This window comes from Filicampus tigris, chromosome 6 (genome assembly GCF_054856515.1).
Source record: "Filicampus tigris isolate MCC_2025a chromosome 6, RoL_Ftig_1.0, whole genome shotgun sequence".
In the NCBI taxonomy this organism is placed as follows: Eukaryota; Metazoa; Chordata; class Actinopteri; order Syngnathiformes; family Syngnathidae; genus Filicampus; species Filicampus tigris.
This window is the reverse complement of record NC_141222.1, coordinates 7,293,727-7,308,240: the sequence shown is the minus strand read 5'-3', so window position 1 is coordinate 7,308,240 and position 14,514 is coordinate 7,293,727.

The following is a 14,514-nucleotide window of genomic DNA, read 5'->3' as shown; positions in this document are numbered from 1 at the left end:
GTGCACAACTCTTTCTGCAGTGAGTTACAGAGTTCTCAAATGGGTCTGAGTGTGGACAAGCTGTAATTTGCATTCAAGTGCTGTGGTTGACCTGGCAGGTTTTATTCCATAAAGCATTTTGCAAACGCTGACAGAGATAGCCTTTTGTATATGTTTCACAAGTTCCAAGTGGACACACACACACGCACGCACTCGCACACACAACCTACACACACACACATGGTTAGGGCCCTACCCAGAGCATGTTTAGGGTGGGCGGGTGATTGGTGACCAATTTTAAAAATGGCTGGACTAAGCATGGATTTTAGTGGATTTTAGTCCGGCCCACTAATCGGCCCTCATGTGTTCGACGTGGTCGCGAGTCGGCCAAATTTCTTCTCAGCCTACTCAGTGAAAGGCTTCTTTTTAGGCTTCTTTCTACTCCCGCGTCGGCGCGAGTGACAACTGCCACATTGATTCGCGTGAGAGTCGCATTGTGCTGTTGGCGACAGGTCTGCAACACATGCCACGCACCCATCAGGAATTGTTGCTGCTCTGATCGGTCCATTATGTCACATGTTGCGATGTCATACAGTTTCCCACACGGAGAGGAGAGAGAGGATGCAGCACGCAGCTCATTGCTGCTGCAAAAGCAAACTAGTTTGGCAATAAAATGAAATGCATCGTCTAGTCATCTTGGTCACTTTATGGTTGTAGCAGGTACGATGTCCATTGTTGTCGCTGTCTTTTTGAAGCGACACCCCCTGACTTGGAACTTAACTGTTTCAAAACACCCTGTGTCCGGGAGTATATTAAGCTGAGCGCAGCACTCAAGTATGACGCTGCCACATCAAGGTGGAGTTCATGCACTTCTTCTCGCGTCTTCTACTTCCGGAAATACGCCATAGCAAACCTGCTGTGTATAGGCCGTGAACGAAGGGAAGTATGGAAAATAAATAACTTGTTCAATGCGACTTCTGGCCGTCTGTTGGACCCAAATAATTATACAATACGACAAAACCAACCCCGGGGCTCGCAATGGAAGTAAGCACACGCAGTTGGGTAAGTAGTAAAGTACTAGTGGCGCATTTTGAAGCATGTCCACAGCGGGTTCGAATAGTAAATTAGCCAGCTAATGGTCCTTAAAAAGCTTCTGCTGTTAGCATCCCTCCCGCGGCGGCGTCAATCACGGACACTTTTTTTTTTGGGGGGGGGGGGGGCGGAGGGCGGAAAGGGGCGGGGGCCGACAATGTTTATGAATAAGGGCGGGGGGTCGCGGCCGGAAGGGTACCCAGGTCAAGGGTGGAGGGTCGCGGGCCGGCAAAAAGGGTCAAGTGCCCAGCTCTGGCCCTACCGACCTCCTCCACTTTGGTAGTTTGTGTTTAAGATTATCGCTTCTAAGCCTAAATGGCCTGTAATTCATATTTATTTTTTACTCTATACTGGTTGAAGTTTTTATAAATTCTATGCTTCTTTTATTTGTTATCCTCACTTTTTTGGTAATTATTTGTTATCTGATGGGTTGCTGCAGGAGATACAATCTTTTTTATTTTGTCTTATGAAGTCATGAGAATGTTAATAGCCTTTAGAATTTGTTTCATGGTTTTACATGTTCTACAGTAAGAGGTCATCACTGTTTAGTGATGTGTGTGATGTAAATATTTTGGAGATTAAAAAAAAGTTGACACTGTAAAATAAAACTAAATTTGAGAAACATATCAGCAACACCGGGCTGCCTTTTGCCATGTCTTGATGTTATGCCATCTGAATCACCTCTTCATCATTGTCAGTGTCTTCTTCCAACATTCGTGTCTTATTCTTCCCTCGTTTTTTCTGTTTGCTTTGGTTTAAACGCCAGATGGGAGAAGCTGAAAGACAAATACTACTTGAGATGATAAATATGGTAACACTAATCGTCTGATATTTCATCATATTTGTAATTTATTGGGAAACTCTAAACTGTTTCATTCCCAAACTGTGCAGAACCTTGAAATACATGTGCCACAAAATAAAAGGGAGGATGCAGAGTCACACAAACTAATCATATTTCATCACCTTGTTTGCCACTGATATAGCAATTCATATTCTCTCTCCCAACAAATGTGAATCCCAAATCTAATAAACCTCACTAACCTTTCACAAATCTCCTTTTCTTCTTTTATCCTTATACCATGCAGCATTTGCTACCCTCTCCATTTTCGATGCGTGATACTGCTTCAGTATCTCGGCAAATTATGTCTGGGGGGATTTTGTCTAGCACAATAGAGTTAAGTTAAAAGATGGAGGGATTAGTGCTTGACATTACTGATATCATCATAGACTTACTATAGCATAACATAAGAGCTCAAAGAAAGTGATTGTTATCCAGAAATACTTTCCCCATCATCAGTGGTGTTTTGACCTTATGGTGTTTGACAGAACAGAGCTCATTCTTGCATGTCCATGTTAAGATAAAACATAAAATACGAAATTCTGTCATTTGTTCTATTAATGCTTTTGTGTCTTTTGAGATGTTTTATTCTAAAGTTCTAGTGTGTTGCACTGGATTTGCCCCACTCTCATCAGAACCTCCAGGGTTTAATAGGGGCTGAGGCTTTAAATGTTGGCCAAAGCTTTGAACTTGTGATGTCTGTCACATCCCTACCAAGCTTGATAGATGAGGGGCTGGAAGGGAAAGAGACAAAGGCAGCAAGACAACTTGAAGGACTTTTGTGTTTGTGAAGTCTATGCTTGCAGTGTAGGCAAATGCTTTTTCAGATGCCAGATTTGTCCCGTTATCTCAGTACTGTTTGGCGCAGCTTTCTTGGGAAAAATGTCAAAGCGTGGCTCTATCTTCATGGCCATCTCTTGCTCGTTACGTAGCTTCCCAAACCTCCGTATCAATCCAAATTTTGGTATTATTCTCTGCTGTCTAAAATCTGAAGAATGCCTTTGTCAATATCTCCTGGCAAAGACAAACCCTGGGCTAATGTATGTATTGACAGAGAGGAAATAAAGCTTTTAATTTACTACAGTGGAGATAAGAAAGGCCCTGGGTGGAGTTGAATGAGTGCCGTGTCTTTTTCATGTATACAATAACCTTCATGAGGATTATCAGGAGAGGATGCCCACTGGGAAACTGCAAAAAAGTCATAGATGCAAAGTAATCACTGGTTAGGACACTTTGACTGAAAGCTGGACAAGAAACCTAGGGGCACCAATGGGAAGTATATATGCAATAGATGTTGGTGCTGGGCGGCACGGTGGTCGACTGGTTAGCACGTCCGCTTCACAGCTCAGAGGTCGTGGGTTCGATCCCGGCTCCAGCCTCCCTGTGTGGAGTTTGCATGTTCTCCCCGTGCCTGTGTGGGTTTTCTCCGGGTACTCCGGTTTCCTCCCACATTCCAAAAACATGCATGGTAAGTTGATTGGACTCTCTAAATTGCCCCTAGGTGTGACTGTGAGTGCGGATGTTTGTCTGTGTGTGCTCTGCGATTGGCTGGCAACCAATTCAGGGTGTCCTCCGCCTACTGCCCGAAGACAGCTGGGATAGGCTCCAGCACGCCCCGCGACCCCTTGTGAGGATAAGCGGCATCAATAATGGATGGATGGATAGATGGATAGATGTTGGTGCTTACTCAAAATGCCAACGGACCTATCTTGGTAAAATATTTACCATAAGCCTTTGGAGCCTTCGCCCATTGACGGCTGGGATAGGCTCCAGCAACTCCCCGCGACCCTATATAGGATAAGCGGTTTGGAAGATGACATGACAAGCCTTTGGAGACAAAACATAATAGAACTTTGCTATAGATAGATAGATCCAAAAATGTAGTAGAGAGACAATTTCCTCGTCCAGCCATCGCTTACATTGCTTATGTGTTTAAGGCATTGCTACATTAAACAAATAATACTTTCACATAGTTAAATTTCATTTAATTGAAACATCGGTCACAGTTTGAACTTTAATTTCAGAGATATTTATATGGATTGTAAAATAAAGGGCATCTTAATCAAAACGTAGTCAGATACTATTAAGTGGATTTCCATGTTGCAACCCGGGGCGTGCAGAGGGCAGGGCCATTCAAAGCCAATGCCACACTACATCAACCCCGCCACCCCACCCCCGACCCGCCCCCCATTGACCTCGCCAAAAATTGGGCGGCCGAAAACCGGCCATTGGCCCTGGGCATCAAAATCAATTGTTTTTCTTATCATGAACATGCATATTTGATTATTTTTCCCTCTTCGTTTGTCACATTACAGTCAAAAAATCTTGTGTGCCAGATTATAATTTTATTTTATTTTTTAACAACACAAGACTATTACATAGATTGTCAGAAAACACTATTGCAACACATAAATAACTGTATATTGCCTGAAAATGATTTTGTTTAAACATGGGAATCGAATGGATATAAGGGTTGTAATGGAAATGTAGGAGTGCCCATAATTTTCATAATTTTCCATTCTTTTTTTATATCACCTAATTTTGAGGCATTTGGGGACATGTGCACAAAGTTACATTGAATTTGTATGTTGCAGAAGAAAACAATACGCTGCCAACATTTTTGTTGCCTAACCGTGAATGGGGTGAGATGTAGGGCATCCGTCCACCGGGATAAGCCAGTGGTCCATTGTCAGCAATGGTGTGGGAATCTGGTAGCCAAACGCACAACAGGCAGACGGGGGTCGCACTGCAGAAGGGGTTTTCATGGCACGTGGTCCTTCTCTATGCTTATCTCGACGCAAAATGCTTCTCTTTGCTCTTCTTCCTACACAGCCGCACACTGCTTCGCACAGGCTGTCAGTCACAGGCCATTTAATTGTTTTGAACTGGAAACAAGTGATCATTATTGCCCTATTCTGAAGTCTTTAAAACATCCCAACTTCCTTAATTCTAAAGATATTGACAAAATCTAAACACTGTTTTGTTCCTTTATTCAAGCACTTTTCTGTGGCATTGCTTGCTGCTTAAAAACTACCTACGAGCACAACTATGTCGATGTTAAACATTTAATGAGAACAATTTGAAGCTCTTGTCATTAGCATCCTAATTGGATTAATATAAATATGGACAAAAGTTGGCATACTGTCTGTTTCCCAATTAAATACTAAAACATGCCAATGGTAAATGCGTAATTTACTGCATGAGCGATAACATGAATCCAAAGTGAAATGATCAATAGCAAGAATTTCAGCTATGACCACTGGGGAAAATGGATTGTCAGACACCAAAGAATATGAGGAAGAGTGAGTGATGATTGCATAGGAGGTGCAGAAAAAAGGGTGAAAAGAGAGAGAGTGTGGTGATGGAAAAGAGGAAAAATAGTCCTGTCCCCAGGTTTGGTTTAGAAACACTTATAACTCAAGACCATAGATTATGACAGTCCAATCTTCGGGGCTGCTGCCTGAAAAATAACCACAAGCACCCAGTTGCCACACACACAAATACACAGAGAGAATGGAGGGAGCTGTGGATAGGGAAATGAAGGGCCAGCTGGAAGAGAGGCGGTAGGTGGTAATTGAAATCAAATGAGGAAGGGTGTATGGAGAAAAGGTTGAAGTAAAAAGTCTAAGCACAACTCTAAGCGGGATTGATGGCAGAAGAAAGAGCGGAGGAATTTGGAATATTGGAGGGTTTGTACAACGTTTGTAGAAGCAACACATGGAAAATAATGATAGAAAAAACTACAAGGCTGAAGAGTAGAGAACCAACATGGGTGAGTAAAATGACACATTTTCTGCTGCTGCACTATCTTCCAGAACACTTTTGCACACAGAAAGCTTTGCAAGGCAGGCCCAACTGAAAGAGGAGCATAAAATATAAGTAGTTTGACAATATACAACATGACAAAAACACCGGTGCACTAGCAGTAACTGAAAATAGAAGAAAATTACTGACCTTGGCGAATATGACTCTTCTGAAAAGGCTTTGTATGAGACTTACAATACATGATTTTTTTGGTCAATTTATTCAGAAGCTCACTTGTGGTGTCCAAAATCACTGATGTTGATGGCGATGCCCTGGCTCACAATCTCTTTTCAAGTTCACCCTAAAAGTAAAGGTTCTGCATTTAGATCAATTAACTTACACCTGACAAATTGTCTCAGAAGCAAATTGGACCTTAGCATCTCAGTATACAGCTGGATATTTGTACTCACCGTAGACCACAGAACTTCATGGTGGGGCAACTCTCCTGAACACTGGGACACAGCAGGGCCTTTACTTTCCACGTGTTTTTCTAACTCTTCTTTCAGACCTTTGTATTTTTCCAACTTTTTGACTCCTTCTTCTTGATGTTGCCTGGGATTTCACTTGCCTTCGACTGTTGTTTGTCAACCACTGTAGTGGTTCCATGCATATCACCTGGCTTTATCGTACACACTCATAAGGTATTCCTTACCTCCTCAAATCCATCGACAATCCTTCCCATGAGGAAGCAGAGTCTGGGGACTGTGAGATGGGTTGTCCTATCTCTGAGATTGAAGTCACCAAGGTTAAAAAGCCCCGAGGTGGCACGGACCCGGGGTTGGATGAAGTCTGCCTTGAGTTTCTGAAGGCTCTTGATGTTGTGGGGCTGTCCTGACCGACACACCTCTGAAACATTTTGTTGACATCTTGAACAGTACCTCTGGATTGGCAGACCAGTGTAGTGATACCCCTTTTTAAGACTGTACACAACTATAGGGGAGTCACACTCCTCAGCCTCCTTGGTAAGGTCTATTGAGGGGTTCTGGAAAAGGAGGGTCTGTATGGATGTAAAATCTCAGATTCAGGAGGAGTAATGTGGTTTTTGACCTGGGTTAGCAGTGAACCAGCTGTACACCCTCACAGACAAACTCGACGGGTCCAAAAACATCCTTTTTCTTAATTCAGCACCATAAAAATAAACAAGCGAAAAATAAATAAATAAAATAAATACAATCCATCACAAAATGATCCATTGTCCAAATCAAATCAATTATGGTGTAAAACATAGTTTTTTTAACTCATGACACCAACTCATATTATTCCATCCATCCATGCGTCCATTATCTGAACCGCTTATTCCTCACAAAGGCCACAGGCATGCTGGAACCTATCCCAGCTATCTTTGCGCAGTTAGTGGGGTACACCCTCAACTGGTTGCCAGCCAATCGCAGGGCACACAAAGATAAACGACCATTCACACAATTATACCTAGGGACAATTTAGAGTGTTCACCTAACGTACCATGCATGTTTTTGGAATGTGAGAGGAAACCGGAGTACCCAGAGAAAACCCATGCAGGTACGGGGAGAACACACAATAAATGTGTCAGTTAATTCAAAAGTCCTAACACTGACCTATTTCACATCCACTACATTGACATAAATAATGACCGCTGTTAAATAAAGCAGTTACATTACAACTCTCGACCTGCTCACTTCGTCTCCTTACACACATACAACCATCTCTCCCGTGGTGTCATGCACGGATGCTTTTTTTTTGAGGGGGGGGTGCAACAGGGACGCAGGGACAAGGCCGGAAGGGTACCCAGGTCGCTAACGGAGGACGGTGGACGGACCGGCAAAAAAGGGTCAAGTGCCCAGCTCTGATTGTAAATACTGAGTAAGTAGTACGTTCTTGATTTCGATTGGATGACGCGAATACGCCGAAGAACAAGAAGATCTGACAGTCCTAAAATAGTGGTGACAAACTGCAATTTAGCAATAACAGAAGCGTGCGCATAATTACGATGACGCCGTGACCTTGACAGATTTGGTCACCTTGAAATAATGACAGATGGACTGGCAAGATTTACAGACGAACCCACCTCTGGCGGGAGCACATAAACAATGAATTGGTTGGTCATTGACACTGAGCTGTGTTTAGTACAGTGTGAAAATGTCTTAACAGGGGACAAAAATAGGTGGCCAGATATAAGGCCTGGGGGCCGCATAGCAGAGAGCATGCATTTTATTTGCAGAAAAGGAGACTGATGGGAGAACCCTGCATAACAAACAACTGAAAGAGTCTGGGGTGAACGCCTGTAAAAGCATCTGAAAGGAAGAATGCAATTTGGTGATGTCAGTGGGTCACAGGCTTGGCTTGATGCGATGATGGCAAGCAAAGGATTTGCAACTAAATATTAAGTCTTATTCTCTTGAGTCTAGTCTTGTCATGTCATTTTCCAAACCGCTTATCCTATACAAGGTCGCGGGGAGTTGCTGGAGCCTATCCCAGCCGTCAACGGGCGAAGGCAGACTACACCCCGGACTGGTCGCCAGCCAGTCGCAGGGCACACATAGACACTGTCACTGAGCGGGAATCGATCCCACGCTGCCCGCACACAACTCGGGCGTGTGTACCACTACACTATCAGCGGACGAGTCTAGTCTTAGTCTACTCCAATACTAAAAATGTGGTCTTTCATTACAAACAATAGCAATCATCCAAGATGTGAATGCAATCTTATCTGAAAACTAAAGACGGGACGTTGCTCTCTTGCCTCATTCATATTTTGTAGTCAAATCCAAATGTTTTCAGTATAGAGCAGATATAAAAGAATTTGACCACTGTTTCAATACTTTTAGAGGGGAGTATATACTCAAACACTAAATACTTGTCGTTGCTGCATGTGGAGAGTAAGCTGCAATAGTTTTCTCAGTCTGAGGTGATGAATATTAATAAGGTTGAAAAGTGACTGAGAGCAATGAGCTGAGAAAAAGGGAAAGGGAGATAAAGTATAAGGAAATGACTACATGTGAAAGCTCAAAGTTGTTGAGAAGGTGGAAGAGCAAAGACAAAGTAAGGGAGGGGTGAGAAACTCCAAGGGGTAAAGAAACAGTTAAGAGTAATAGAGGTGGGAGGCCAGAAGATAAGATGATGGACAGAATTTGGCGATGAAGAGCAAAAGAGCTGCAGGGCTGTGAAAGGTGTGTCGAAGGTGCCGGTGGAGCTCATTATGGCTTATCTCTGCGGTGGGGCAAAATATTAAGTATGTGTGTGTGTGTGTGTGTGTGTGTGTGTGTGTGTGTGTGTGTGGGTGTGTGTGGGTGCGGGTGTGGGTGTGTGTGGTGGTGTGCGCACGTGTGTGGGTGTGTGATTGCATGCATGCGCCGTTTTTTTATGTGAGTGTGAGTGTGTGAGAGAGAGAGGGGGGGGGAGAGCTCAGGCTTAATTTAAATGTTCACTGTAATCAAAATGATTTATATTGTAAAGTTTCACAGAAGTGGGTGTGTTTAACATGATTCCTCAAACATAGTTTGCATGCAGTGAACACATGTCCCACCATGTCTACATTAGTAGCGAGTTTGGCAACTTGCACGTTGTACGTAAACTCAGATTTGGCTGACCTCAACATTTAAATTTGGCTGGCGCGCTCCTTGATGAGCCTCCTCCTTCTCTTGTCTTCCTTTCACAGCTCGCACTCGCCCTCTGGCATCAATTTGTGACCCTCCCGCTCACTCAATCACTTTCACTCTATCCTCATCAGTCTCCTGGCTCACTGTGGACCACACCCATAATGCTGAACTTTGCAGCTCTTCCTCGCTCCCCGAACTGGCCCCTCTCCCACCTTCATCGTTCTCCGCACCTTCCATCAAGCATGCATCCAGGTCACGCACCACCATCCGGAGCTCTCACTCAAACCTGTCCGCCGACTCAAGACATTAATCTCTATAAACTATCTACTTGAAGTAAGCCAGACAAGAGGCAGACTTCGCTGTGCTCCTGCCTTTTCTTCACTTTTCAGACCGTCTTCATCTTTTCTTTTTTTTTTTCTGTAAAACTGTCCCAAACTTTTAACACATCCATAACTAACTTTACATTGTGTTAGTTTGTTGTGTAGTGTTTATGAAAAGAGAGAGCTACACTTGGTGAAGGTGTGTCAACTAGATTCATCACACATTTTAACATTCTTAACTCTCATGTATGAGTAAAAAGAAATGTACTACTCTTGTTGAAACTCAAGCATGTACGGTTTAACATCACTTTGCCAGGGAGGTGAGTCTCTTCATATTAAGACTGCACAAAGCTGACTTTGTTGTGTGCATTCCGTACTTCTTTTATTAATAACGTTGGCCTATTGTCCCTTTTGCCCAATTTTTCCGCAGTTCATCGCTATTCATTTGGCAAGAACATTCGTCGGCCCGTCGGTCGCAGACTTGCTCATACGCGGGCTGTTCTCGAGTTTAGTTTGACGAAGAGCTTTGCAATGGCTCGCTACATTAGCGTCTTTGATGCTATCATTAGCTGTGGCTTTCATCGCGCTGATACTTTGCATTTATGTGGTAGGCTTGAGCTGCTTTGGTAAGCAAAGGCATATCACTCTGTCTTTATATATATATATATATATATATAAGGTCCACTGATAGTGTAGTGGTACACACGCCTGAGTTGTGTGCGGGCAGCGTGGGATCGATTCCCGCTCAGTGACAGTGTCTATGTGTGCCCTGCGACTGGCTGGCGACCAGTTCGGGGTGTAGTCTGCCTTCGCCCATTGACGGCTGGGATAGGCTCCAGCAATTCCCCGCGACCCTGTATAGGATAAGCGGTTTGGAAGATGACATGACATATATATATATATATATATATATATATATATATCCACTTTTCTGATTAAAATTTGCTGTTGACCAGACTAATTGGCCAGAGTTTTGCTGATGGAACAGTTAATGCTGTTAAATATGCCGCAGATTTGACCACTGGACAGGGCTCTGACGCCATGCAATCCAATATGCATCTTTCCTGATATGATAACTGAAATAGAATGCATCCATCCATTCATTCACCTGCACCACTTATCCTCACTAGGGTCACAGGTGTGCTGAAGCCTATCCCAGCCAACTTTGGGTGAGAGGAAGGACAGTGTCTAAACTGGTAGCCAGCCAGTTGCAGAGAACAAATAGACCAAAAACATTAACACTCACAGTCACTCCTACAGATAATTTAGAGTCTTCAATTAACCTACCATGCAAGTTAATGGAATGGGGGAGCAAAATGGAGTACTCAGAGAAAACTCACGCAGGCACGGGGAGAACATGCAAACCTGACACAGGAAAGCATTTGGCCGTATGGAAATAAATGCTATCGTACAAATCTAAAGCTTTACTCACTCTTTTAAAAACATTGCTGTTTAAAAGACAACTGTACATCGCAATAAGGTGTATATGGTATATCACACTCGTTGGCATCACTAGTGCCTATATGTGGTGGTATCACAAAAAAAAGCAAAATGTACCTGTGGTGTTAATCTTTTAGATGCTCATACACAATATGCTGACATGTCTTGTCCGTCTTCCTTCGGTTCGGATGCCACTCAACAACCCCTAACTCTACCTTATCTACTCAGTGTTTAAAATGCTTTATTAATTGCATAGTTCTGTTATTTGTAGCTCTTTTTTGGATAAAAGTTGACAATTTCAAACAGACTGTTCGTTACTTGTCTTTGAATGAGTCCGGAGAAAACTTGCTATGGCAGCATCCACTCTCTTCACTTTATATAAATCTGATGCATTATTATTATTTATTGTAGCTGCCGCCTATCTCAATAGAGGACAGTCATTGGTCCAGTCCAGTCTTTAGAAGCCATAAGCGTATGAGTCTTAAAAAAAAAAAAAGTGAATATTTGCCTCAAATTAAGTATTGAGGTGTATCTTGCCATGGTGACCTTGACATCTTTTGTTGGTTTGTTGTAATCTTACCTTTAGCCTTAATTTGAGGTAAGATTACAACAAACCAACAAAAGATGTTTTGTTGGTTGTAATCTTACCTTTAGCCTTAATTTGAGGTAAGATTACAACAAACCAACAAAAGATGTCAAGGTCATCATAGCACGGTACACCTCAAAGTCGACCTTACAATGGCCTGATACTGGAAAAAAACGCCATGATCAAAGACATAGAAATCATTGGTTTAATTGTAATGATTTCCTTCATTTGATACCATAAGTGAATTTCATGACATGCACATGCTATGGAAAGCTGTGGCAAAAAAGGTGTGCCCTTTATTCTCCACTGAGCAGTCTTCTACTATAAGTCCTTTTGATTCCACAAGTGTGATACAAACCGACTGTATGACAGACATGCATGACACACACTGGGCTCCAAAGGGCCCTATGGAGAGGCACATGGTCTGCAGGCTGCGGCTTCATCCATCAACACTAAACCCACCTCTCCGTTTTATCTCCCTCCATCCATCCATCATTCTCTTCTTCCCTCTGCCTCTCGTTCTGCCTCACGCCCGAAGTGCCCACCCTCCTTTCACCCTGTGTCATATCTTCCTCCTCCCTCGTTTATGCTTTAACTCGTGTGTCTTCCTCTCTAACCTTTAAGCCAACCTCTGCCTCTGAGTGTCATTAAGTGATGTTCCCTCCATCCATCTTAGCCATGCCTCCCCTGTCCACCTTCCCCACCAATCTTCTTCCTCTACCTAAAATCTTCTTCTGCATATACCTTTGCTTTCTTCGCAATCTGCTCTCTTTATCTCCCTTAAAGGATCATTCTCATCTTCCATCTCTCACATACCTTGCATTTCAAATCTTCACCTGAGTGATTCCTCTAATCTTATTACAAATGTTTCCTTGGCTGTGTCACCCACCTGGCTTTCTTTGGTCATATCAGACCGACAGCTCATATCATTCATTCAGTTTCTCTGATATAAATCCAAGTCTCATATCAACAGAAATATTAAGCTCACCAATGATCGCAAAAAAAACACGAACTTCCTTCTTATTATAAGGCCGCCTCCAGCTGTTTACATCATGCCCGTTAAGTTAAATTCAGCATTTGATTTGAATCAGAGGTTAATTTGGGTAAATCAATATGAAACCAAGGTGAATCTTCTTGTATAAACCAACTATTCATGATATTCCTTTTTAAACAGATTTTATACAGCTATTTGTGTGTGTGATAAGTGTGGAGCTGTGTGTAGGGTTCAGTTTAATATTACAGCTCTCCCTGGTGTGCACACCAGTACACACACCAGGACTAATTTCATTGAAGCCTCCAGCTGTTTGAATACAAGCCAAATAATCATTGGGAGATGAAGAGGGACCGGAGAGTAAGAGGGTAGAGGTGAAACTAAAACGGGTTGCTGATATCAAACAGCGGTTGGTCTGATTTGACGCAACCATGTGTGTCTGTCCACGTACACATAACGTGCTCTGAGGCATATGCATGTCTGCATTCTACACAGCTCTGAATAAATCAAATTCATAGAGGTAAGAGCTGAAAGACGTTTTATTCTTTACCCCAGTAACTTCAACCCCCCCCCCAACCAAACACACACATATCCCCTTCCTATTCCACTCACTCAGCAAGGACAAGAGGCTACGATTAATCCCATCCCGGGTTTTGCTCATTGATTAACAGCCACTTGTCTTTGGAAAATAGCCTAAGAGGAACACATACAATTGTGTATAGAGGTGGGAGATGAGCAGCAGGAGATATAACAGAAAGCATGCTTTTGGACTTTTAGCAAAGGGAGGGAAAACAAGGGTTGCAACATTCACACTGTAAAAGAAAGGTATAGAATAGAACAGGGGTGCCCATTAAGTAGAGCAGGAGCTACCAGTAGCTCGCGAAGGGAGTGTCGCTAGCTCTCATAGCACTAATTCAATTACTGCCAGCCCTCCCAGTTTTATGCTATTGATACAGCTGCCAGTCGTGCTGGAGCCTATCCCAGCTGACTTCGGGCAGTATCAATCAATCAATCACATTTTATTTATATAGCACTTTTCATACATAAAAATGCAACTCAAAGTGCTTTAAAACATTCAAAGCAAAACATAGAATTATAAGCAAAACATAGAATTATAAGCAAAACATAGAATTATAGGCGGGGGACACCCTGAATTGGTTGCCAGCCAATCGCAGGGCACACAGAGACAAACAAACATCCGCACTCACAATCACACCCACCAACCCACGACCCCTGACGTGCCAGGTACACCAATATTGTAATATTGTACATATAGTACAAAGAATAATATGTATATTTTTAAATAAATAAAAGTAGTTAGATCATTTGGACTTGGTCATTTTATAAGTAGCTCGCATTCTGAAAAAGTGTGGGCATCCCTGGAATAGTAGTATTACAGTGGAACTATGGGTGGGCGATATGACGATATTAGATCGTTAAGTGATCGTTTAACGTGTTCACGATCTCATAAAGCCGAAAGATCATTTGATCGTCTACATGGCACATTCCAAACAGTTTAGCTCGACGGCGGCGCAAAGCCGTTGACGCGTATACGCGACCAACCAATCACAGCACGCACAGTGCACTGTACGTGACACTCCCCTCCTCCCTGTTTGTTTGTATAGCGGGAAGCTATAGCGGAAAGTCACCACGAAGCAGAGTTGGTGCCGCAAAGAAACTCCACATCCACAGTGTCGATTTGGTTTGGCTTTTCCTTTGAGGAGAAAGCACAAAGCAATTATTTGCAAAGTTTGCAGGGACTCGGTTCGGATGTCAGCGCCGACAGCCAAAGCAAACGGAGTTCAGTCACATGGTAGTCAGAGGCAGCAACTAGCTCCAAGCTAACGCAACCCACAGTAACACAATCATTTAACAAGCGCACTCCATAT